We start from the raw sequence: 24,778 nt of genomic DNA on the forward strand, positions 1-24,778 counted from the left end.
GTCTACAAATAGCTGGTAAGAACATCTTTAAGTTGTCAATGATACCAAAAGTAGGAAAAGACTGAGAAACTGTCTCAGCCTAGAGAGACATAGGAAATGGGATGACTACATCTGATGGATCTTACTCAGGTGCAGGGATAAAGGAGACATTAGCTAATTTTGTCTTGTTGATAGTGACATATATAATACATGTCACCTGAATTTTATTCTTCATTTTTGTTGATTTACCCCCAAATAAATATTTCATTAAGAAAGGAAAACAAATACGGAATAATTAAACCTAAAACTTAACAAAAAGAAAGGAAAGAGGAGGGAGGTGAGAAAGAAAGGAGCACTTGATTTCCTTCCTACTCGGTAATTTTTCTTTGTATATTTGGTAAGGTATAACATGCACTTTAAAAATAGTACTACTAAACCAACGTGTATGTTTGTCATTTAGGTATCATGAGTCACATAGAGAATCACTTGTGGAAGAATAATTTAGAGGCCTTTAGAATTTATAATGCTGATTTAATTTGATATGGCAATCAGAATTAAAATGGAATTTCTCTATTGACCCACATATGGGGCTATGTGACACCAGCTTGTAAGGGGGGAAAGGGCAACAGCTGAGGATTCGTGTTCTTAGTGGCAGCTGATGACTGTCCAGATCTTTCAAGTGTTCCTTATATGTGTAACTGTACCATTTGCTCTGGCAGTTTTTTTAGATGCTTACCAAAGCTCAGGGGAATGACAGGAGAGGGCAAAGGCACTGTGGCTTACCACGTGGTTAAGCTCTGCCACATGCTAGTCCATTTCTTATTTGATTCAGATAGAATACTTGTCTTTAAAACTGGAACGACCAGCATTCCCCTTTATTTCCCTGGCTTATACAACAGCCTTGCATACACAGCTACTGACAAGGCAACAGCTGCAACTTACTTATCTCATACATACTGTTCAACAGTTTTAAGCCCGGTGTACATTGCAGTATGCACCAGTAATGTGGCGTTATTATCAGGTAATAGTGGGTGAATCAATTGGAGTTCTTCATATTCTCTTGGGAAACTGACAAGAGCACTGGGGAGAAGATAAAAATGGGGCTCTGATAACAGAGTTAGAAAGACTGAATTCTTATCATTAATAAAGCCAACTGTGAGTCCACCAAGGCTAGCAAGAGAGCAGTCTGTTCTGGCTGGCAGCCAGGATGGCAGATGATGCTGGGTTAGAGGAGCTTGTGTGACCTCGGGAAGAGCATGTGCAGGGCCCCAAGCAGCAAAGAGCCTGGCAGATAGAGAAGGAAGTGGCCAAATGGAAGACACTGAAGACACAGGTGGGCCATGATGAAATCAGAAGTTTGTGCTCAAAACCCCCAAGTGTACAAGAGACTTGAATATGGAAGATGGCAGTTAGGGAGATGGTTTTTGATGACACCATCCAGTGCTTCCGTGTCATGTTGGGCACGTGACTGATAAACCTGGGTTTGAGCTACAGGGAACACTGATTGGAAAGAGTACAGAGATGATGCCAAGCTTATGTGTGATTTCAACAGCTGTCCCTTTTTATGACTTCACTATCCCCTTCTCTCCATATTTGACATGAATACACTGATCAACATTTATTACCACGTAGTTAAGACATGTTGCTGGGTTAACCCAGCTATAGCCCAAGGCCATAATGGTGAAACTTACTGGTGTAGTTTTGACTCTCTGATTCCTGATTCAGAATGCCTGAAGGTCATGTATGAGATCCTGGGTTCACTTTAGATAGGCAACTTCCTGGTCAAGGTAAATGACCTGTGCATCCTAGGTAGAATGTTTACCATCTGTGGTGTCCCTGGTAGCAAATTCTGCACCATCTGCTCCTCGATGGACAAGTAGTATAAGGGATCCTGGGAGAAAAGGAAGTGAGAGATGGTGGAAGACAAGGGCCTCACACCTGAAACAGCTGACATCATTGGAGACTATGTCTGGCAACATGCTGGGGTGCTCTGTGCCAGGATACTAAACTGTTTCCAAACAAGCAGGCATTCAAGGGTTTGGAAGACCTAAAGCTGTTACTTGAGTATGGAACTGATGACCAAATCTCATTTAACCTAAGTCCTGCTAAAGGGTTGGACTGCATATTATGCTGGGTTCATCTGTGAAGCAGTGCTGCCACAGAGCCCAACCCGGCATAGGAAGAACCTTTAGATGTGGACAGTATGACAGTATAGCTGATGGAGAATGTAACAATGGGCCAGTAGGCATGCCTGACTCCCAAGGATTCAAGACGCCAAGGGTCAGCTTTGGAGCGGAGGTGGTCTTCTCCAGTGTTGAGCAAAGATTAGAGACGTTGGAGGAAACCACATGGACCACAGAGACACAGGATGCTTCTGGCATCCTCACAGAATAAGCTGCAGGAGGGGAGACTGAAGCTTTTCTCAGAGCTGTGGGATTCTGGGATCAAGGCAGAGCTTCTTGACAAGAAGAACCCAAAGTTACTGAACCAGCAGAGGTACTTTGGGGAAGTAGGCATTTCACTAGTGGCCATCATTGGCCAGCAGGAGCTCAGGGAAGGTGTTGGTGTCCTGATGCTCAGTTCAATGAGTAGCAGGGAAGAGGTGCATGTGCAAAGGGAATACCTGGTGGAGGAGACAGGAAGGAGAATAGGTCAGCTCCCCTGAATCTACTGAGCTGAGAGAACTAATAGGAAACAGGACTGGTGTTATTTGAACTAAAACAAAACTGCCTATGCACTTAAATAGTTTGTGCATCCCTGTCCTAGCAGAAGGCTGAGGGATGGTCAGAACAGAGACTTTTTGTTTTAATTATCTTATTATTGATAACCACTGGCAATAATAGTAAAATGGCAAGGTACTGCACTTTCGCTGTGAGTGGCAGCTGAGTATAGGAGAGTTAATCAAGTCTCTGCCTCCTGAGCTCCTGGGATGGACCTGAGATGGCCTCACTAAAGAGCCACACACCAGACAGGACAGATGACTCCCTACAACCTGTCACCGAAAGTCCTGTAATTGGGTTGACAATCAGAGGAAGAAAGGAGGGGAAGGATTCTAGGCAAAACAAGAAAGAAATATACACTACTCCTTACAGGGACTCATGTGCAATAAATGTCATTAGTATCAGAAAATACAAAGCCAATTAGAAAAATAGCTTTAAAATGGTAGGGTAAGATGGCAAACTGAAGTAGCCATACCCATGACCTTTCTGGAGGCTGGGAGAGAGGGGGCAGGTGTTAAAACGCAAACACTTATCTTGGCAAGGTATCCTCAGAGTAAAGTAGGAATCCCATATAACCAGCAGATTGGAAGGCCAAGTACAGTGACAGCAATTTTAAAAAAAAATGATTTTGAGAGCTCAAAGTGAATAATGGATTTTTACCCATCATTTAGCAAACTCCTGTGAGGAAAGAGGAGTGGGGAAATGGATTTCCAGTTTGTAATGCAAACATTGGAGAAGAGGGACCCTAACCAGCTCAGCATCAGAACTTCATTCTGTAATTTTCTTTCTTCTCTCAATCATTCATTCACCCATATACCCAGATTTTTGGGCATGTAAACTCATGGGAATGCTTCCTCAAAGCACAGATATTTATTTAGTACTTTCCTTGAGAGAGGGACTATTAAAGAGTAAAGTCTAGTCTTCTTGAGATAGGACTGTATGGTCGCTTATACATTCTGAGAGAAAAGTTATTGTTGGCTAACGAAATACTCAGTGTGGTGGCTTGAACGAGAAATGATCCCCATTGGTTTGGATATTAGCACACTTGGTTCAGTTTATTTTCTTGTCTGATCAGTCTGAAAATTACAGTCCCCCTTTGAATGAAATCTACATGGAAACCATGTCTTCCTATTGACTTTTTCCCTTAAATTGAGTAGAGTTCATGATTCTGAACATCCCAAGCTCTACTGAGCAAAATTTGTTAAACCACTCACTATTCCAACCTCAATTTGTCTCCCCAGGAATCAGACCACATTTGTGATTGATTCAGATAATGATTATGTAGTTCATACAACCCAAACTCAAAGCCACAGCAGGTGCTGAAGGGTTGAATTGTTCCAGATTTAGCTGGCTTGCTACTAACGAGTTATGTGATAGCTGGAAATTGTTTTTAGTTTCAAGAAGGCTTAAATATAAAGTTAGACAAATGAAGAGGTATATCTTGTATTTGATAAGACCCCATGCCTGGCTTTATTTATTTATTGAAGAATTCTAAAGTTTGTTTGTTTTCAAAAGGTAATTTCATTGTTAACAGTCACCCATTGGAAGTTAATGTATGCCATCTCCTCTAATCATATAGCAACTCCCAGCAGGCATCATTTCCACCTTGCAGACTAAAAACCTTAAAAGACACAAAGTAGTACATTACAGGAAAAGAGTCAAAACCAGAAATAGAATTTAAATGCAATTCAGTCCCTTAATTATTGCTTCCTATTGACTAAAGGAAGGATAATTACATGTGGAAAATATAGGTATGATGTGTTATTTATTCACTTAGAATAGAATAGAATAACATATTAGCAGGGTGGCAAGGTGGTTCAGTGGGTAAAAGAATCCCCTGCCAACCCTGATGACCTGTGAACTTGACCCCATGTGAGGGAAAGAGAGAACCAATCAACAAGTTGTTCTCTGACCTCTATGTGAGTGTGTATCCACATAGACCATATAAATATCTTTTAAAAGAGAATAATATGCCAGCTCATACAAATGATTAATAGGTTATCCTTTAGAGGAAATGGGGGGGCTCAGGGAATAAAAAAGAACTTCTAGGGTACTATGAGTATGATGGGTGAAGATCTTGGGTGTGTTGGGTACCAGAATCTGAAAGAGCACACAATGGCTAGACACTCATCATCCAGTGAAAAACTCATACATGTGATAAGCCACCAAAGGAACACTCACATGGAACTTAGAAAACTCCAAATGATGGACAACAAGGCTGGACTTCCTCTGTCCTCTACCTCCCTCTAAACTCTCCACAGCTCTCTCATGCTGTATTCATCCTTACCTTCCCACTCAGGCCTGTCACATCTCTACCCTTTGCTGGAATATTTTCCTGTGCACCTTTCATGGCTTCCACCTCAGATCACTTAGATTTTAATCCACATATGACATCTTAATTTAAGCACCCCCCCCCCGGCAATGTGTCATTATGTAGCACAGGAATTGTATGTACTCTTTCTTATGGTCACTGTAATTTTTCAGTATTTTAGCTATTTGTTTCCTGCTACATTTAGGAAATGGGCTCTGTGGTACCTGGGATTCATCTAGCTGGTTCTCTGAGGGATCTCCAGTTGCCAACATATAATGACCTCAAAGCAGCTTTCAGCATTTGTTATAATTAAATTGTTTGGGACAGATATTATTCTCCAAATTTCAGCATCGAGAATAATTGGAATAGTTGGCCCAGAAGACTGTTGATGAGCATATAATCAAGTATTAGAAGCCAATCTAAAAATGTGGGGCATCAGCATTACTTTCAGAGAGAAACTGACTTACCTCCAAGAAAGAGAAAAGGAGGTGTACAAGCAATCAGTTACATGTCTTACTATAAAGAGAACAGTCTTTAGCTCAGACTTAACAGAGACTAGTGATGATGAGCGAAGGGATCTTCAGTTAAAAATAAACCATACTAACTGGGGAGTGAAGATCTTCCAAAGGTGTTCTGAAATGTCATCAACTATTTCTGCTTAAGAATAGGTGGGTGCTTAACCGATGACTTGATAAAGAACTGGGAAGAGGTAATGCAGGGCTTTTTTCCCCCTTCATTCACATGCCTTTCATCACTAAGTTTTTAAGCAACGTTGTTTCTTTAACACTCAATAAATTCAATCCCTGGGTAAATAGGAGAAGGGTGATATTTTTCTCCTTTTGCTTTCCGTTGCCTTGTTAAGGGTCATGCCAAATCCAGGGCCAAGCTGGGGCTGGTGCTCAGGGATGATGTCTTCTGGTGGAGACCGTAAGCCCTGAGGAAATGGAGTCGGCCTGGTTCTTGGCATGCCTAGTTGCTGCTTTTCTTGGAGGCAGGGTGTAGTGTTTCTTAAGGAAGGGCATTTATAGTGATTAAAATTGTTCAGAGCTTGCTTCATTGTGTAATTCTGGTACTGTAGTATGTAATTCTGGCAAGAAGGGAATAAGAAAGGGACAGAAAATCCCAGATGGTGGCAGGGAAGGGCACACAGTACAGATGCCACCTCAAGAGAGGGGGTTGTGGCAATAGGAGAGGGATTGCTGATGGTCAGACTCTTGGTCAGTAGTCCTTGGTAATTCTGACCTCTTAAGGAGAGTGGAGAACACGGATTCCAAGGGCAGTGGCTGCCCGTCTGCTTGTCATTCTACAATTCTTAGGCAAGTTCCAAGAACCAACTGGCAAAATGTATATGCACACCCATGTCAACATTATTCAGTGTAGTATAAAACTGAAGCCTAGCAAAATGTCCACTTATGTTTGGATATAGTATGGCACATTCAGACTGTGGAATACCATATGGCAATGAAAATGGACAAATGACAGGCAGGTGAGATAAGGGAGGCCAATCTTACACAATTTTGACTTAAAAATTCATAAAACCCAACATATCCTGAAGGATTACATTTGCATAAAATTCAAAACCAATTAAAAGTAACTGATGACCTTGGAAGACAGGAAGGTGGAGCCCTCTGCAGAGGAGGGTGGGTATGCAAGACTGGGCTAGGATTAGGGTTAGGGTATGAAGGTGCTTCTAGGGACTGGTGGTAATCCATCTATCAGGTTTTTATGTCTAAGAATTTTGCACATTTCCCAAATGTATGGTATAGTTTAGTAAAACATTAATTAACTTTAAGAAACAATGATGCCTTCAGAAGTAAACAGGGGACATTGGATGGAGTCAGTAGGGATCAGAGAGGAACCTGTTTTCCAGCTCCCATTGGGGGCTTTGGAGAGCATGAGTGTAACTGTCTCCATTTTGAGAACAAGCACAAGTGTAGGGACGAGAATAGCCCACAGCTGATGGAGCATTTGTTTTTCTTGTTGTCATGAGGGTTTTCTAAATCTGGCCCAGGAAAGTAGCCGTGTCTCTCTCCATGTCTTCAGGAGCCCCTGCTATGGTGCACTAAGCATTTTCTGGGAACTGGTAACCTCAGTCCTTGAGCTGGATGAGGGAATGACACAGTTTTATATGGCTATAAAATGGGCACCTGGATTTAAAACACATGAAACAGCTATTCCCTTGAGCTAGGAACTTTGCCTTGAGGTCTAGCATTTCAACTGGATTTGTACATTTTTAAATTAAATAACTGTGGGCTTCCCTAACAGGAAGTCGAAACTGTGAAGGCCAGGAAGAAGGCAAAATGGAAGGGCAATGTCCCTTTGTCAGCTATTAACCAGACATGTGTAGTCAAAAGAAAATCTACACATTGAATCTTGTCAAGTGAGATTTTTTTTACAGACTGAAAACCCAGGCTGCCCTGGAGGTGAGTCCCCTGGGAGTGCTTCATGCTGCAACCTTTCAAATGAACAGACCAAGGCTCTTCCAAGGCATTTCTTGTGTGTTGAGATCCTCCCTGGTGCCCTTTGGCAGTTAGAACTCATGTAGCTTCAATGCCTGTCAGCCCATGTCTCAGCTCGAAAGGTGCATTTTGCCCCTTTCTTCCTTGGAAAGGTGTAAAGGAAGAATTGGATTGCTGTTTGTTGAAATGGACTGTGTGTCTCACAAGTCCCATTTCAATAATCTTCTAGAAAAGCAATGCTGAATTTGGGATTGGAAAGGGCAATATAACATGTCTAAATAAATAGCAGGCAGTCCCTAGGCACCTGCTGGCTGGCAGCGTTACAAAGTGATTTCTGTGCCTTATATTTCCTTTCCTTTCTTAAGCAAACAGACTCTAAAAAGGCTTAAACAGAGACAGAAATTTAAATTTGCTTTCTCAGGAAATGGGGTCTCTGAAATTCTAAAGCTGTGATGCAATCCCAAGGGAAAGTGGAAATTTTCAACTAAACGCATTAATCTGTTCAATCATTGTTCAGCTCTATATGCCTTTGGTTTCCCTGCAAATTTTGTCTTCTGAGATGCATGTCTTCTTGTACTTTTCTCCTGTTTCAAGGCTGAGCTCTCCCATCACCCATGTGTGGAAACTATCTCCAGGGCTGTGGGTCAAAAAGCCAAGATGTTCTGCCTATAGAGGAAGACTTTTCAGGGCATGGGGGATAAGGAGACATAGGCTCAGAGTGATTAAGTCCTATGTTTGATTTGACTCCATTTCTCCCTCACATTGAAAATACTATTTTTATATGAAGAAGACAGAGACTAGGTGGAGCAAATCTTTTTATAGGAGTGAACTTATTTTCATCATGTTTTTCTTTTTCTAGTGAGTTTCTCTACTAATAAAATAAAATTTTTGAGAGAGAATTAAGGAATAAACAAAAGGATTGTTCTTTTTCTCTCATGATACCAAGAGCTGACTTTGTGCTATGAGTTACATAAGCAATCTCCAGTCTTCAGAAATGCACATTAATTTTAATAGGAGAGAATTAACCATGCTATTAACTTTTACCTGTCATAGGGTGCAGCCTGCCAGCCTTGAAACCCATATCATTCTTCTACTTTCACCCATCAATAGTTTTATCCCTTTCCTCTCTGGCTTAAAAAAAAAGATGCATTTGGTTAGATTTATTCTAATCATTAACTTTAATGTCTAATACACAGAATGGGCATTTTCCATTCTGTGTCTACTTTTCTTAGTCAAGATTCATTATAAAAACTCCTTTATAAAGGCATCTTGGTAGACCCAATTACTATCACTACATTCACATTTTGTGTATTTGTAAAATGATTTTGGGATTTAAAGGACAGCTGTAACCAAACAAAATTTACCCAAGTTATACCCCTTAAAAGCCTCAGAGATCCTAAGCTCATGGACTCCGACTTTGTCAGGGAATCACAGAGCAGTATTTGGTAGCAGAAGAATGCTACTTATGATGTGGTAGCTAGGCTTTGCCGAAGAGAATTTCCATATCACTTCAAGAAAATTAAGTTATGAATTCTCACCCACTAATTTGGGGAAGATACTTTTTTAATAAATGCTTTGTAGATCAATTTGACAATATCTAGTGGAGGTAAAATGGTATCTATCTCACAGTCCATTAAATTCTAGGCTCAAGTATATGAATTAGTGGTGCTCAACCATGGGAGCATGGAAACATGCATTGCAGAAGTCGCTGAAAGGTTTTGATGTACATAAGGTGAATGACAATGGTTAAATATAATCCACTGAAAATGTGAACCACCAATAAAACTAACTCAATGCAATCATCTTCAGGAGCAAAAATGAATAAGATAGCATAGCCAAGGCTCACATTTTCAATTGAAAGAGTAAAGATCAAGTGACAGAAGTACATTTGTTTGTGAACTTGAACATGTAACATATTATTAGATTGTTTAATATTAATGTTTCACTCACAGGTATGTCCAACCAGTGGCCGGAGGGCTGCACATGTGCCCCGGGACTGGTATGAATGTGGCCAAACTCAAAAGCCATCAACTTATTTCACATACTATGAGTTTTGTTTTGTTTTTAGATGACACTGTTGTATTACAACACCAAGAGGTTGAACAAAGTCTGAATAATAGTATTAATAAAAAAAGATAAGCCCTAAATTCAAGATAGACAGTTTCTTTTTAAGCAAAATAGAGCAGAAGAGGGGAAGAGAGAGGGAGAGGAGGAGGAGAAGGAAGGGGAGGGAGGAGGAAAGGAGAGAGAGATTAAATGAGGTCCAAAATGTTAACAAGAACGTTTTTTTCTTTGTTGTTTGGTATTTTTGTGTGTAGATTTGTCTTTCTTTGCTTTGCTTTCTTTTCTTTTTTCTTCTTCCTTCCTTCCTTCCTTTCTTTCTTTCTTTCTTTCTTTTTTTTTTTTTTTTTGAAACAGGATTTCACTGTGCAGCCCTGGCTGTCCAGGAACTTGCTATGTCAGCCAGGCTATCCTTGAACTCACAAAGATCCATCTGCCCCTGTCTCACACATACTTGGGATTAAAATCTAGAAGAGTTTCATTGTATTTATAATGTTTTATCTCTTGCATTCAATGTGTAGATGAGTATTTGTAGACTTCTTAATTATTTGAAAATATCAATGGAGTGCTGAAATCTGAGAATTATAAGATCATTCCTCGTTTGTAAAAGATTTGAGGTTATTGAAGGGAGCAGGCCCCTACTTTAGCAGCCAAGACTCAACATGTGCTTGCCTGCCCTTCGTCCCAGCCCTCCTCATGGCAAGGAACCAAACAAAAGTTAGCTGACGGGGCTGTGCTTTACAGCTCTGGGTGTGCTTTATGGTACAAGTGCACAACAGTGACGTGCAGAGCATAACAATTGCCCTGGGAGGGCCTATTGGCCATAGCAACCAGTTGACCAATCAACACAGTACAGGTCGCCCAAGCCCAGAAGTTCACCAATCCTGAGACTGTTGCATACCCCCAGACATTTGCCTTGCTCTACCCAATATATTCCCTGCCTTGTGGTTTCTCGGGGTCCTTCTCCAAGACCTGAGCTAATGGGGTTAGCTCGTTAAACAACAATAAAAGACTCTTTGCTTTTGCATTGAAATGGATCTCTTGGTGGTTTCCGGGTTTCAGAATTTGGGCACAACATTATGAAAGTGCCTAACCTATGAACCAACTTTATGTAGTTTTGTTTTGTTTTGTTTTGTTTTGTTAGACCCCCGGAAAGCTCAGGTATCCAGGGTCCCAGGCCATGACCAAGGTCACCCCAATCATCAGGTGGATTTGAGAGCTTACTGCAAACTGCATGAGGCTTTATTGTTTTTTTAACGAGCTAACCCCATGTTAGCTTGGGTCTTTCACCCACCCGCTATGGTGGATGGCTAGCAAAGACAGCTCGAACCGTTGCAGAGAGAGAGATCTTGTAGGGCAGCGTAAGGGGAGTGTCTAGGGGTACGCAGAGGCTCACGATTGGTGTGCCTCCAGGCTTGGAGGGCTTGCCCTGTGTTGATTGGCCAACTGGTTGTTATAGCCCATAGGCCCTCCCAGGGTGGTTGCTATGCTCTGTGCGTCATTGCTGTGTGCTTGTCCTTAAAGTACACCCAGGGTCGTAAAGCATAGCTCCACCAGCTAACTTCTGCTTGGTTCCTTGTCACGAGGCAGGCATTTGACTTTCTAGTGTCTAGGACAAGGTCAGACAAGCACATGTTCTGCCATTATGGCTGCCGAAAGGGGAGCTGGTCCCTTCAGTTGTTTTTAACTGAAGTTTGCATAGCTTTCATATGCACTGCACTACTTCCAACACTGATCTTGTCTTTTTTTGGTACAATTATTTTTATGAGACATGACGTGTAAGCTTCCCTTATTTCCCTCATTGGTTCCATTAGGAAATTTTGGGCCTACTGTATTGCTTGGCTATAACGTTTAACTTAGGTATAAAAATGCACTCTTTTGGTACATTTGCCTTTTAGGGTTGCTAATGGAAGGAAGAGCTGTGGGGACACAGGAGGCAAGCTTTTCTCCAAGAAAAGGTACAGCCTCTGTAATTCTTGCCACAAACAATGCTTAGTAACTTGGAGATTAAATTTCTTCAGGATATTTGAAATTTCCCTCACGGTAGACCCTGAGTATTCTACCCTTGTTTGGAAACATACTGGTGTGGATGCTTGGAGTTTGCTATCCAGGAATGGTTGTCTTTCTCTAAAATTCTAAGATGGCAGATAGTTTTCTATGTTCTTTAGGCAACATCAATGGTCACAGAGTGAACATTTAAGCATCTAATTACTATAGGGCCAGGGCAACTTGGGACACACTTGCTGCTTTGTTGCACTACGGCCAGGCCAAGGCTCAAGTAGGACTGAGTTTTCAGTTTAGCCTAAATCAACACCTGAGTCCAGGAAAGACTGTAAGCTGGGACCACCTGGGCATGACCCAGGAAGGGACCATTCAAGGGGAAAGTACCTAACATTCCAAGGGAAATTCCTAACGTTCCAACCATTGTAGATAGGATTCCCTGATGTCCCTTAGCCTAAGCACACACAACTAGACAAATGTCAGCCAATCAGGGTCTTGAACCCTAAATACCCCCTCACTCCCAACCTCTACTGTGATTAAACAAAACAAAACCTACCCAACCTGTGCTGGGCACTCTCTACTCTCAACTGCTGCATCGGACACACAGAGTGTCCAAGCTTAAACTTGAATAAAGGCTCTTTGCTTTTACATATGGGACTCAGTTTCCTAGTTGGTCTTTGAGGAACTCCGTGATCTAGGCATAACAGTTATTAGTGAAAGGTTGAGGCTTTAGTGCTGATCAGCTCTACCTCTTTAAGAGACAGACCCCGCCCCCTGACAACAGTCGGGGCACGCACAAGCACGTGCCATCACTGTTTTTCTTTATCTTTAATTTAAACAAAATCATAACAATCACCACATCACCTGCCACTCATTACGGCCTGTGTGAGGATTCTGTGCATCCGTGGAACCTCAGTGCGCATGTTCAGTCTTCCCTGCTTTGTTCTCTCTCTGCACCTTCTTTGCTCTCTCTCTGACCCTCTTCTCTCTGCCTCTTTCTCTCCCAACTGGCCATGACAGTCAGCCATTAACCCTATTCCTCTTCTCTCTTAGTCTCTCTACTCTGCTGGGCCTATAATAAACTGGTTAATATGTCTCATGTCTCATCTTGCACCCCCTCTTCGTTATTTCTAGTTTAAAAGAATAACAATCAGAAACAGCACAGGGACAACACAATAACTGTCTGGAAGTCCACAAAAGTGTTGGCTTTGCATTGGGCTGTTCACTGAAATCACCCCAGGAATTGTTAGAACAAAGTTTCAACGCCAAGAGTCATTCCTGAAGATTCTGATGCTGGGGCCTCAGGGGACGTGGTAACAGGGAGTTAGAGATGAAGTAGTCTTGCTGAATTGTGGTCAGAAAGGTTTTATGTGATTAAACATCCTCAGAGTTTCAGTTGAGTTTTCTGCTGTATCAGAAACCCAGGTTGGTGCTTTCCTAGAGAACCTCTCAAACACAGGCGTGCAGGACTACACTCTCAAAAGACTCTGACTTCATTATACTTGTGGTTTTGATCCCTGCCTTGTTGAAAGGTTCAGGCATTAATGCTGGCCTGCCCCTGTTACCTGACAGCATCTGAAAGGTTCAGGCTTTGATGCTGATTGGCTCTACCTCTTTAAGAGACAGAGCCTGCCCCCTGACAACAGTCAGGACACGCACAAGAAAACATGCTACGTCATCACCACGTCACCCACCATGCATGAGGACTCTGGGCATGCGTGGAACCTCAGTGCACATGCATAGTCTTTCCTTTAAAAGCTCCAACTTTCCTGCTTCACTCTCTCTCTGCTTCCTCTCTTTACGCTCTCTCTGCTTACTCCTTCTCTGCTTTTCTCTTCTCCCACCTATGTGCTCTCTCTACCTCTCTATGGCGACCAGCCATGGCGGTCAGCCATTACCCCTGTTCCTCTTCTCTCTTAGTCTCCCTACTCTGCCTGGCCACATAATAAACTGGTTAACATGTCTCATCTTGCAGCTTTCTCTTTTCCTCTTTTTAAATAAAAACATAACAGCATCCACTCAGGCAGTACCCTGGTCAGCCCAGGGTTCCATGGGAACTCGGTCTACACACAGGTGTAGAGGACCCCTTTAAAAGACAGACCCCTGCCCACTTACGCTCTCTCTACTCTTCTCTCTGCTTCTGCTTCTCTTCTCTCTGCCTCTTCTCTTACGTTCTCTCTTCCTCTCTATGGCAACCAGCCATGGTGGTCAACCATTAGCCCTGTTCCTCTTCTCTGTTAGTCTCCTTAGTCTGCTGGGCCTATAATAAACTGGTTAATATGTCTAACATGTCTCATCTTGGTGAGCCTTCCTGTAGTCCCTAGTCCACAGGTCACATGCTATCAGAAAGAAGGCAGGTGTCCTGCAGCAAGCTACTATGGATGGAGGACCTTGGGGCTGACTGTTCATGCAGCCTGCTGGCAAGCCTCTGTTATTCTTTAATCATTAATTCAGGTAAAATCTTATCCTTCTCAAGAACTCTGATACTTTTGACAACTGGTAGTCTTGCCAGCTTAAAGCAAAACAGATTTCAGGAACAGGTATTTTAGGGTTTATCTATGTGAAGATAGGAAAGTGTAAGGCGTATGAAGGTCTGGGAATGTAGTTACAAAGGTCTGAGGATGGAAAGGTCTAACACGGTGGATAAATGCAAGTTATGAAGGTCTGAGAATGGAAGGTATAAAGGTCTGAAAATGGAAGGTCTAAGATGGTAATGTAAGGAGTATGAATTAAAGTTATGAAGGTCTGAGGATAAAAAGGCTTAAGTGATGATAAAAGTCAGTTGAGACATTAAAAAGAATGAAATATGTTCCAGATTTCTCTATTTTCTCATGCTGCTCATGCTACAATACCACTATACGATCATAACTACAAGGTTAAGATTAAGATGCTTTTCATTGTCCTAAAAAAATCTGTCAATTTTAAAATGGTAATGCTTTCAGCCAAGTTGCTTCTAACATGAATATGCTGCTAATGTGTCCAATACTTATGATTCCACAAACTCTAAGGATTCTTGTAAGTTCCAGGGAGCTAAATTGGATCCAAACAAACAGGTCAGATTCACTCCAATTATTCAATCTTTCCCTGGTCCCAGGACTCCCTTCCCTCATGTTGGGACTCCTCGGGAACCCCTCGCTCACCTTACAATCTTCCCCTCAAGTGCCAGGACCTAAGAAAAATTTTTCTAAACTTAACCTTGTCCTCTGCTCTGCCAACATCTTGCCAGGTCTAAGAGGTGTCAGGGAGTTCCATACAGCCTGGACTGCAATGAAACAACCAGTTACCCCAGGACATGGCAGCATACCAACCTTCTCAGGTCCCCCAAAGATGGTCAACACCCCCCACATCAGCAGGAAGCAGTCTTGAGAATTCAATGCCCTTATTCCTTAATCTGCCATGTCCAATACCCCACCTTTTTAAAAAAAAATAAGTAAAGGTGGGATTGAAAGGTTTAGGCATTATGCTGGCCAGCCTCTGTTACCTGGCAGAACCCTGGTCAGGCAGTAGTACCCTGGTCAGCCCAGGGTTCCATGGGAACTAAGTCTACAGGAAGGTGTAGAGGACACCTTTAAAAGACAGACCCCTGCCCACTTACACTTTCTCTCTCTCTCTGCTCTTCTTTCTGCCTCTTATGCTCTCTCTGCCTCTCTATGGCAACCGGCCATGGTAGTCAGCCATTAACCCTGTTTCTCTTTTCTCTTAGTATCTCTATTCTGCCGGGCCTCTAATAAACTGGTTAATATGTCTAACATGTCTCAACTTGTGCCCCCTCCTCTTTTATTTCTAATTTAAGCAAAAGAATAACAAGTACTACTCTGCATGCAGGTGTAAGAGGACCCCTTTAAAAGACAGACCCCTGCCCACTTACACTCTCTTTGCTTTCTTACTTTCTCTCCCTCTCTTTTCTCTCCTCCTCCCCCACTTCAATAAACTCTATGATTAATGTAGTCTCTATGGTTCGTGGTCCATCGCGAAGGTTCCCTCTAGCCGGATCTTAAATAAAAGAACAACACTTGTGGCTTTTGAAAGTACCCTGGGATCCTGAAAAGGAGATCCTGTCCGCATGAGTTAGCAGTGCAAAAAGGTCACTTAACTAACCTCATAAATATTCACAAAAAGTTCTTTGAAAATCCCAATTATTGACCCCAATGGTGTGCAAATACCCCTCAGCTAGGCCCACTCCTATCTATCCCTGGAGTTGTGAGTCTTTGCTTTGTTTTGCTAAATAAACTTGTATTTAAACTGAGAGTTTCTCTTGGCTGAATTCTTTATTTTGAGGCAGCAAGGATAGAAGAGACCTGGCAACACTGAGACTTTAAAAAACCATTGGGAGACCCTGATATACAGCAGAAGTTCACATGAGAGAGCCTCAGTGTGTGTTATTCAAAATATATTGACTTGAAATTCATGTGTCCTAATCTCCATCGAATCAGTTCATGTGGATTGCAGAAAAGAAGTTAAGAGTCTCCCATCCAGAGGCACAAAAGGGGAATGAAGGACTCCTACAGCAATGATTAGGATGTTAAACATCCATGACTTTGTATCATGGAGAGTACTTGGTAGTGCCTTGGACATAGCAAATGTTTAATGTGAAGTTACCGAATAAACAGATGTACAAACTAATACAGGGAAAGAAAGACTGAAGGGGAAAACTCAGAGGACGACCCATGCTTGTGGGAAATAAAATCACCTAACTATTCTCTAAATTTGGTATCTAGAACATGAGAGTTCCCGGTCTGGATTCTAGTTACTCTCCTCTTTCTTGGTAATGTTGATTCTCTGTAATCCTAAACAGGAAAGAAGAGTGTCCTTGCTTTCAGCTCTGGTTTGATTTCACTGATCATTAGTTCTCTCCTAGGAAGCTAGATAAGGGCAGATCTTCCCACACAGCTGGTCCGAGTTCAGAAGGCTCCTTAAATAGACCACCACGAAATCGTCAAGGGCATTTCAAGATGAGCTCTGCTTCCATTTTTACTTTCTCAGAGATTCCTTAAGTTGAGGATAGCATTTGATGAATGATAGTTCTGAGACTATTTTTAATGTCCTTACCTGGCTCAGAAAGCATGTTCCATTCCACTCCCTGGTGTTTGTATCTCTGCCCTCTGCCCTGAACAGGTGTGAACTTGTTCACTGAAGATGAGCTTTCACTCTGAGCTGAGTCAAGTTAACTTCCCAACATAAATTCTAAGCAATTGCACATGAGTGCAAGGGGGTAATCTCAGGATGTTGACATCACTACAGGTTGAATTAAGTTTCTGAGCCTTCCCCTGGGAGAGTGCTGGCTTCCTCCTTTGTCTGCTCAATCAATACTGCACTGGACTGGTTTCTACTCAACTTATTAGATGAAAGATTTCAGCTAACATAGAAGGAGATCAGACTGAAAACAAAGTGCCCAAGTGTGTCAGAAAAGTGAGAACCAGAAGAAAAACTTAAGATGAGGGTTGTTCTATTTTTAGATTTTTGCATTATACCAAATGTCAAGTGTGGTGGCTTGAATAAGAATGACCACCATAGGGTCCTATATTTGAATATTTTTACTCATCAGGAATGGCACTATTGGGAGGTGTGGCATTATTGTAGTAGGTATGGCCTTGTTAGAGGAAGTGTGTCACTGATGGTGGGCTTTGGGGTTCCAGAAGTCCAAGCCAGGCCCAGTGGTGTACTCTATCTCGTCCTGTTGTCTACAAATCTGGATGTAAAACTTTAAAACTTTCAAGTCACTTCTCCTGCACCATGTCTGTCTGCATGTTGCCATCGTGATGACAATGGACTAAACCTCTGAACTGTAAGCCTGTCCCAGTTAAATGCTTCCCATTATGAGTTGCTGTGGTCCTAGTGTCTCTTCACAGCAACAGAACACTCACTAAGACAGTCAAGAGACAAGGTTTCCATTCCTCTTGGATTGCAAATAGAGAAGAGAGGAAAGATTTAGAAAATATGGGGTATCTTTTATTTTCTAATTTAAAAATTACTATTATTTGCTTATTGTGATGGTTAGTGCTGATGTCAGTTTGACAAAATCTATAGTCACCTGGGAGATGGGGCTCCTAGCATGCCTGTGGTAATTATCTTGGTTATGCTAATTGGTGTGGAAAGACTATTACTGTGGGTGGCACCATTCCCTAGGCAAGGGATCCTAGATGATATAGAGCAGAGGAAGGAGTCGAACACTAGGATACCTTTATTGCTCTCTTCTGACCCCAGATTCGATGTGACCAACTGTCTTGAGCTCTTCCTGCTGTGACTTCTTTACCTAATACCAAAAATAGTTATTTGTTAAGTGTTCATGTCTCTGTTCAGTTTCTCAGGCATTTGTCTAAAAAAATATTTTCTTAGCACAATGATGTATTGGTAGTCATAGAAACAATGACTCATCTGTGACAGCAACATAAACATTGACTGCACATGCACAGGATGCTATGGTGTGCCTGGGAAGTGAAAGAAAAATGATGCTGTTGTTGCTGTCCATTGCATTGCAGTACAAGTGGTATACTAAAGAGTAACTAAAATCTAATGGAGGCAAGTTGAGTCCTCTTCAATGATCTAAGTGAATTTAGTTGAAAGGATAGAAGAACAAAAGATTAATTATGATTGAAGATAACCATGGATTTGGGGCTCTCAGAGAACACCAAGCAGGTTTTTAACTCAAAGTGAATCATAGGCCTGAAGGTAAATTACAAAGCCATAAAACTTCTGGGTAACATCAGAGGAAACTAAGGTGATCTGGAGTACTACAGTGACCTTTCAGCTTTAACACCAGAGACATATCCATGAAAAGACTGTTCATAAGTTGGAGTTCATTAAAATTAAGCTTTCTTTGAACAAAAAAATATGCTATAAGGAGAATGTGAAGACAAGGCATGGAGGAAAAAATATCTGCAAAGGCAGCTGATAAAGGACTGTTGCCCAATGCTCACCAAGAGCTCTTCAGTTCCACACTTACAAGGCACTGAAAACCTATGAGAAATCTCTGCACCTTCCTTTCAATTTTGCCATGAAATTAAAACTTCTCAGAAATACAATCTTCAGAGAGAGAGAAAGAGAGAGAGAGAGAGAGAGAGAGAGAGAGAGAGAGAGAGAGAGAGAGAGATTATTTAATAGGCCAAGCAAAGAGTGTCACAAGTTCAAGGCTAGCCTAGGCTAAAATTTGTGAGATCCTATCTCAAAATAACAAGAAAAGGCGCTGAAGAGATAGCTTAGTGGTTAAGAGCACTGATGGCTGTTCCAGTGAATCTGGGTTTAATTCCCAGCAGCTACATGACAGTTAACAGCCATCTCTAATCTCAGTTACAGGACACCCAATGCCCTCTTCTGAATTAATGTACACATGTCTGTGCAGGTGAAACACCCACACACTTAAACTTTAAAGCAACAAGAGAAAAGAGAGCAAGAGATAGAGCCTACCTCCCATGTGTAGTGACAAGAGAGAAGACACAGAGAAAAAGACAGAAAGAAGGATGTGTTGTAGATACATACACAAACACATAGAGAGATCAAAATGTGATCACCTATGTAAATTCTCCATCTTCTAACTCTCACTTGTTTGGAGGATTTGTCCACGTTAATGCACGTCAATGCAATCCCATTTTGAGACTGTATCATTTCATCATATCAATGTAATGCAATCTATTTTTCTAGCTCCTTTTGGTGACACAAGGACCATAATGGTATATAAGCTCTTTTATATTTGCAAGAGTATAAAATGGACTTGCTGGTCTTTGCATTTGGGCATCATCAATTTTGCAAGGTATTACTGTATTGGCTTTCAAAGATGGATGCTAACTACCCTTTTCTATCAGTGTATAAAATCCCAGGACTACAAATTCTTACTAAAACTTAAACAACTTAAAAATTTCAAATCTTGATCTATCAGAATATATTTTAATTTGTGTGTCACTTAGGATTGATATTGAGTGTTTCTAGTTTATACTAGCAGGCCATTCAGATTTACCTTTTGTGAATTCCTTACATAGAGAGTTTGCCATATTTTATCCATATGTTTTATACAGATTTTGTTTTACTCTTTAAGATAAAGTGAGCTATCATTATGTATCCTAGGCTGTCCTCTCAGCCTCCTAAGTGCTGGGATGATAGGTAGGTACCACAATTCCAAGCCCTTATTCTTTTAATTTAAAATTATCCAGTCTTTTCCTTTATGATTTATTTTTGTGAAACCATTGTTGGGGCTAGAGTGGTCACTCAGCAGTTAAGAAGACTTGTAGCTCTGGCCAAAACCTATGGTTTTGTTCCCAGCACCCATGTTGAGTGGCTCACAACCACTGCTAACTCCAGTTCCAACACCCTTTTTTGGCCTCGAGAGTACTTGCACAATGTGGTACATATACATATACATGTACATACAAATACATGTAATATAGAACGAAACAAATATTTTAAAAGCAATCCTTAAGAAATATTTTCCTGCCAGGCGTTGGTGGTGCATGCCTTTAATCCCAGCACTCGGGAAGCAGAGGCAGGAGGATCTCTGTGAGTTTGAGTCTCCAGAGCGAGTGCCAGGATAGGCTCCAAAGCTACAGAGAGAAACCCTGTCTCAAAAAACCAAAATAAATAAATAAATAAATAAACAAACAAATAAATAAATAAATAAATAAATCTTTTCCTAAGCTAAAATTTAAAATGTTCACTGTACTTTTTATTTTTGAGAATGCCATAAAACTTGAATAATTTTTCCATGTAGATAATAAAATGCTTAAATACTAGTTATTAAACATGCCTTTTCCCTACTGATGTCTAATAACACAGATATATAGAAAGCTTCTATTTATTTGAAAATCTATTTTTAGAATTTCTGTTGTCCTTGCTTGATTTCTTTGTCTATAGTTTTAAAATCTACAGAAATAGTCTATGTTCATATACTGACCATGCTGTGTAGAAAAGTGATTATTTTCTATGAGAGAAATATATTGGAGAATATATTCAAGTGTGAAGATTGTTGTGGTTGATTTAAATAAATTTAGCATCAGGTGAACAATCCACAGAAGAGCCTCTGGTTTCCTACCCCTTCATTTCCCTGACTCTCAGGGCATGATGAAGAAATCAGACCCTGGGGGCTGGATCTCTTCTTTCTAATTCGAGCTTCACAAATGGTACTAAGCAAGCTTGAAGGTCACTGCTGATGAACAACTTGGAATGTGGCTATTAATATTCACAGGACAGGCCTATGCTAAGTGACACGATTGTAAAATACTCCAAAAGCCATACTATAGCCATTCCTGATAGCATTAACTGTTTCCAATAAAATCCCATTAAAGCAGAAGATTACCGCCAGGAATGACAACTTTGGATAATTCATCTCCCTGGGATTTTATGAAAGAGTGAATCTAAAGTGCATAAACCTTTCTCAACTGAGAGTTGACTATTACATTTTCTTTATTCAGTTCCCCTTCCTGATTCTTTTCCCCTGGTCACTTATCAGTTTCACACCCACTGTTGGACAACTAACTTTGAAAATACTTCCCCACCCATGTCACTATCGAGTTCAGCAGTTGGGCAGTTTCTGTTGATTCCCCTACTGAGAACACTTAAATGCGTATTCTCTTTCCTTTCATTTCCCTAGATTGGTTGATGTAATCTGAACTTGTATATCAAGATCACTATTTTCATGTGTTGTCTGAAAAAATCATTTCTAAACATTAGCCAAAGTACCAGCATGTGTGTACATATGTATACGCTTCTTCTTCCTTGTGTTTGGATGGATTGGATGGATTATGCCTTGGAATGAAAATTTCAAAAGAAGGCAGCTGATAATGTGACTTTACCATACAGCCTCTGACTGTATGTTGCAAGAAGCCCATGGATTCTATACAATGTAGCCATCTGAAGTCAGGTAGAAAAGGGTTAACCTTGTACCTATGTGCCATTCCTCCATCTCTTCTCCAGCTCCTTCTGTGATGAAACAATTTTAGTGTGGACACTGGGGACAGGAGGACATTCTATTCATTTCCCCTCTGCCTATGATAATAGAAACAAGTTGCTGTGTTTTTTCTTTCTTAAAGAATTTACTAGAAAATGTCATTTGTGTGTGTGTGTGTGTGTGTGTGTGTGTGTGTGTGTGTGTGTGTGTGTATGTATGTATGTATGTATGTATGTATGTATGTATGTAAGTTTACTTTCTTTCAGACTAGAAATTTTTTCTATTACCTTAGGTAATAATTTTCCGAGGGAAATTGGGGGTGAGAGAGGTTAAGAATATGGGTGGATGAAATGCTTCTTCTAGAACTCCTCCTCACTTTGGAGGTGTGACTACAACTGCACGAACCTAGTCACCCATGCGTGAGTACTCCTAGGGTCAGACTATCTGGATGCTCTGCAAAGGGCCTCAAGTGTTTCTGGGATATAAGGAAAGTGATTGTCTAACTAGGTCATACATGTCAGAACTGGGCTAAAAACAGTAATAGTGTGTTTAATTGTTGAATAAATAGTAGTGTGACCAGTTAAAGTAGAGGCAACTGGCTAAACCATCTTAGGGTTTCCTGCACTGAGAAAATGCCAGCTCAGAAGAAATTCCTCAGTCCATCTTTGTTATTTCCTTGTTGACAGTTTTCTGATTAGAATTCTTAGTGTTCTCTTAATTTCATAATGGCCCCACATCCAGCGGCTGCAGAGTGTTTTCTTTAATTAGTTTGTATTTGTTCTATAAAATGTTGCTAAATGGAGGTGATTTATAATAAGAATTAATATCTGCTCCCAATTTTTTAAATATTGTAAAACACCCAGAAGCAATCTTAATACCTACATTTATTTAGTTCTATGTAAAGTTCTGAAGGTCCATAGAATGCATTAATATTTAAAATGTAGCACGAGGTCTCAGGCCATGCACGTGCTTTTTCAAATTGGAGCTTTTGAGGCTGTGGGAAGCTCGGCTCCAAATACAGTACCATTGCACCTAATTGAAAGCTGTTGGAGAATACAATGATGCTGAAACTGGCAGTTGTGTAATTAGTTCTAAAAGTGCATCTTCTCATTTGTGGAGGAGATTGAAAGAGGACAGGGACAAAGCTCCAACTATGCTATTAAAATGACGACCAGCTGAATTTTGTTCCCTGAGATTATGTGAACAATATTCTATTCTGCTATGTAGCTCAGAATAAAATAAATGACGGGAACAGTGCAAGGCAATGATGGGGGATGCTTGTAGCAATAAGACATCTGGAACTGGGAACACTGTCCTACTAAAAATCTAGATGGCTCAATAATAGTGTGTGCTGTTTTTTTAGGTTCATGCCAATTTGGAGGCTGGTAGCTGCTGGAAGTTGCTACTACCCATTCAAGCATCACTTTAACAAATGCAATAATGCATGTTGCAGAATGAGTAACATTTCCTACTGCCCTGTAAACCCACAGGGAATTTTATTAGCATACCTAACATGTGCTCTCCTCTCTCTCTCTCTCTCTCTCTCTCTCTCTCTCTCTCTCTCTCTCTCTCTCTCTGTGTGTGTGTGTGTGTGTGTGTGTGTGTGTGTGTGTGTGTGTGTGTGTGACAGCTCCTTCTCACACAGATATTAAAGAACTGTTAATCATTCACAGGGTGGGGGGTGGGTGCACAGGGTATAGGTGGCAGTGTACTTTGCTACAGGTACAAACTTAGATTTGATGACCACTGCAGGTCCATCCTAGCTAGAACCTAGAGGAATGCTCCAGGCACATGTTCACACATCTTTTCTGGAAATCTGACCCCAGATTTGAATCCTGGTCTCTTACCTTTGATACAACCAAGTGAGTCTTGATTATTCTTTCTATTTTCTTATCCTAAGTTCTAAATTTGATGCAGAAATAAGAGGGTCTACTTCCATATTTTTCCTTTTGCCAAGGACTGCATGGAATTCCAGAGCTTGTCTTCAAAATTTTATGTATTTATTTGATGTATGTGAGTGCTCTTGCTGTGTGTATGCATGCATGCCAGAAGACAGCATCAGATCCCACTAGAGATGATTGTGAGCCACCATGTGGTTGCTGGGAACTGGACTCAGGACCTCTGGCAGAGCAGCTGGTGCTCTCAACTGCTGAGCCATCTCTCCAGCCCTGGAGATTGCCCTTTAATTGCTAGGAAAGGAGGTAAGAAAAATATGGGAGGGGGAAGGAGAGAAGAAAAAAAGAGAGGGAATCCTTCATTCTTCAAACAGGACTATCCAGATTGCCTGCCCCTCTTTCCATCTCTGTTTCTTTCCAGGTCCCGTCTAACATAACAGAAGTAGACAGTAGATATGCTCAGACCCCAGTAACCATATTGGCTAATGAAGAAAGAAGAAAGGTGACAGAAAAATCCTATATAAGGAGAAAATCCATGAAAGCCTGAATTCTGCCATGAAGTGCAGCTAAAGCTGATGGCCTGGTACCACCTGCTGTGGTGGCTCACTTGTAAGTCCCTGGTGACTCCTCCTCCTCCTCTTCCTATCCCTCCCCCCTCCCAGGTGATTGTCTTAAAAACAGCTAACTGAACTCACAAAGCCCTAAGAAGACTCTGTGCATCTGTGTGCAGGCCACAATGTCTGATGCAATTTCCCCTCTTCTTTGTCTTTGAAATCATGCCTTGGTTTCAACCCTTCTAAATAAGCCTGTAGTTCACCAAGGTGTGTGCTTTCCTGTCTTGACAAGTGGCCATGGATATTTTTCAAAAGTGATGGAATTCCTTCTGAGAGTTGCCTTCAGAGGTACTATGTCAACCTGGTCCCTGGGTTTCAGGAGTGAAGGCTCTTTTTTCTCATTTCACTGGTATAGGCTATTGAAATCCACCAGAAAGACCTGACAATAGTGAAGCTCAACATAGTTTAGGTCATTTGGCAATACTAGGAAGACGAGATAAGATGAAACCATTTAGGGAAGACTGAAATTCTGGGGTTTCAGCCAAGTTATTCTTAAACCCTCGTCATCTCAAAAGGTGGCTTTGAACTCAAATTCAGTGAGTTTGCAGCCTACACCCCAAAAACTATGTCTCAATAACATAGTTATTGAGGAACAATAAAAGGTCTACTTAGAGGCAGATGTCTTCGGGCTCTCTTTGTATTACACTAGTATCTTTTGAAAGCTGGGGAATATTTTGGCTCAGTTGGTATAAGAATGTGTGCAAGGCTCCAAGTCTAATTCCAGGCCCTTCCCAAACCAAACCAAACCAAAACACCCAAAACAAAAACAGAGGATGTAACTTCGGAAATTTCTCTTTTTATTTTGTCAAGATGAAGCAGGAACCCAGAGCCTCATGGGTGCTAGGCAACTATCCTTTGACATTA

General features: G+C 41.2%; 1 pseudogene; it reads left to right on the forward strand.

Annotated features, from left to right (window-relative positions):
* The first annotated feature begins 1,186 nt into the window (after nt 1-1,186).
* LOC100758736 lies at nt 1,187-2,644 on the forward strand (annotated as a pseudogene).
* The last annotated feature ends 22,134 nt before the right edge of the window (nt 2,645-24,778 follow it).

Source organism: Cricetulus griseus, chromosome 2, assembly GCF_003668045.3.
Source record: "Cricetulus griseus strain 17A/GY chromosome 2, alternate assembly CriGri-PICRH-1.0, whole genome shotgun sequence".
In the NCBI taxonomy this organism is placed as follows: Eukaryota; Metazoa; Chordata; class Mammalia; order Rodentia; family Cricetidae; genus Cricetulus; species Cricetulus griseus.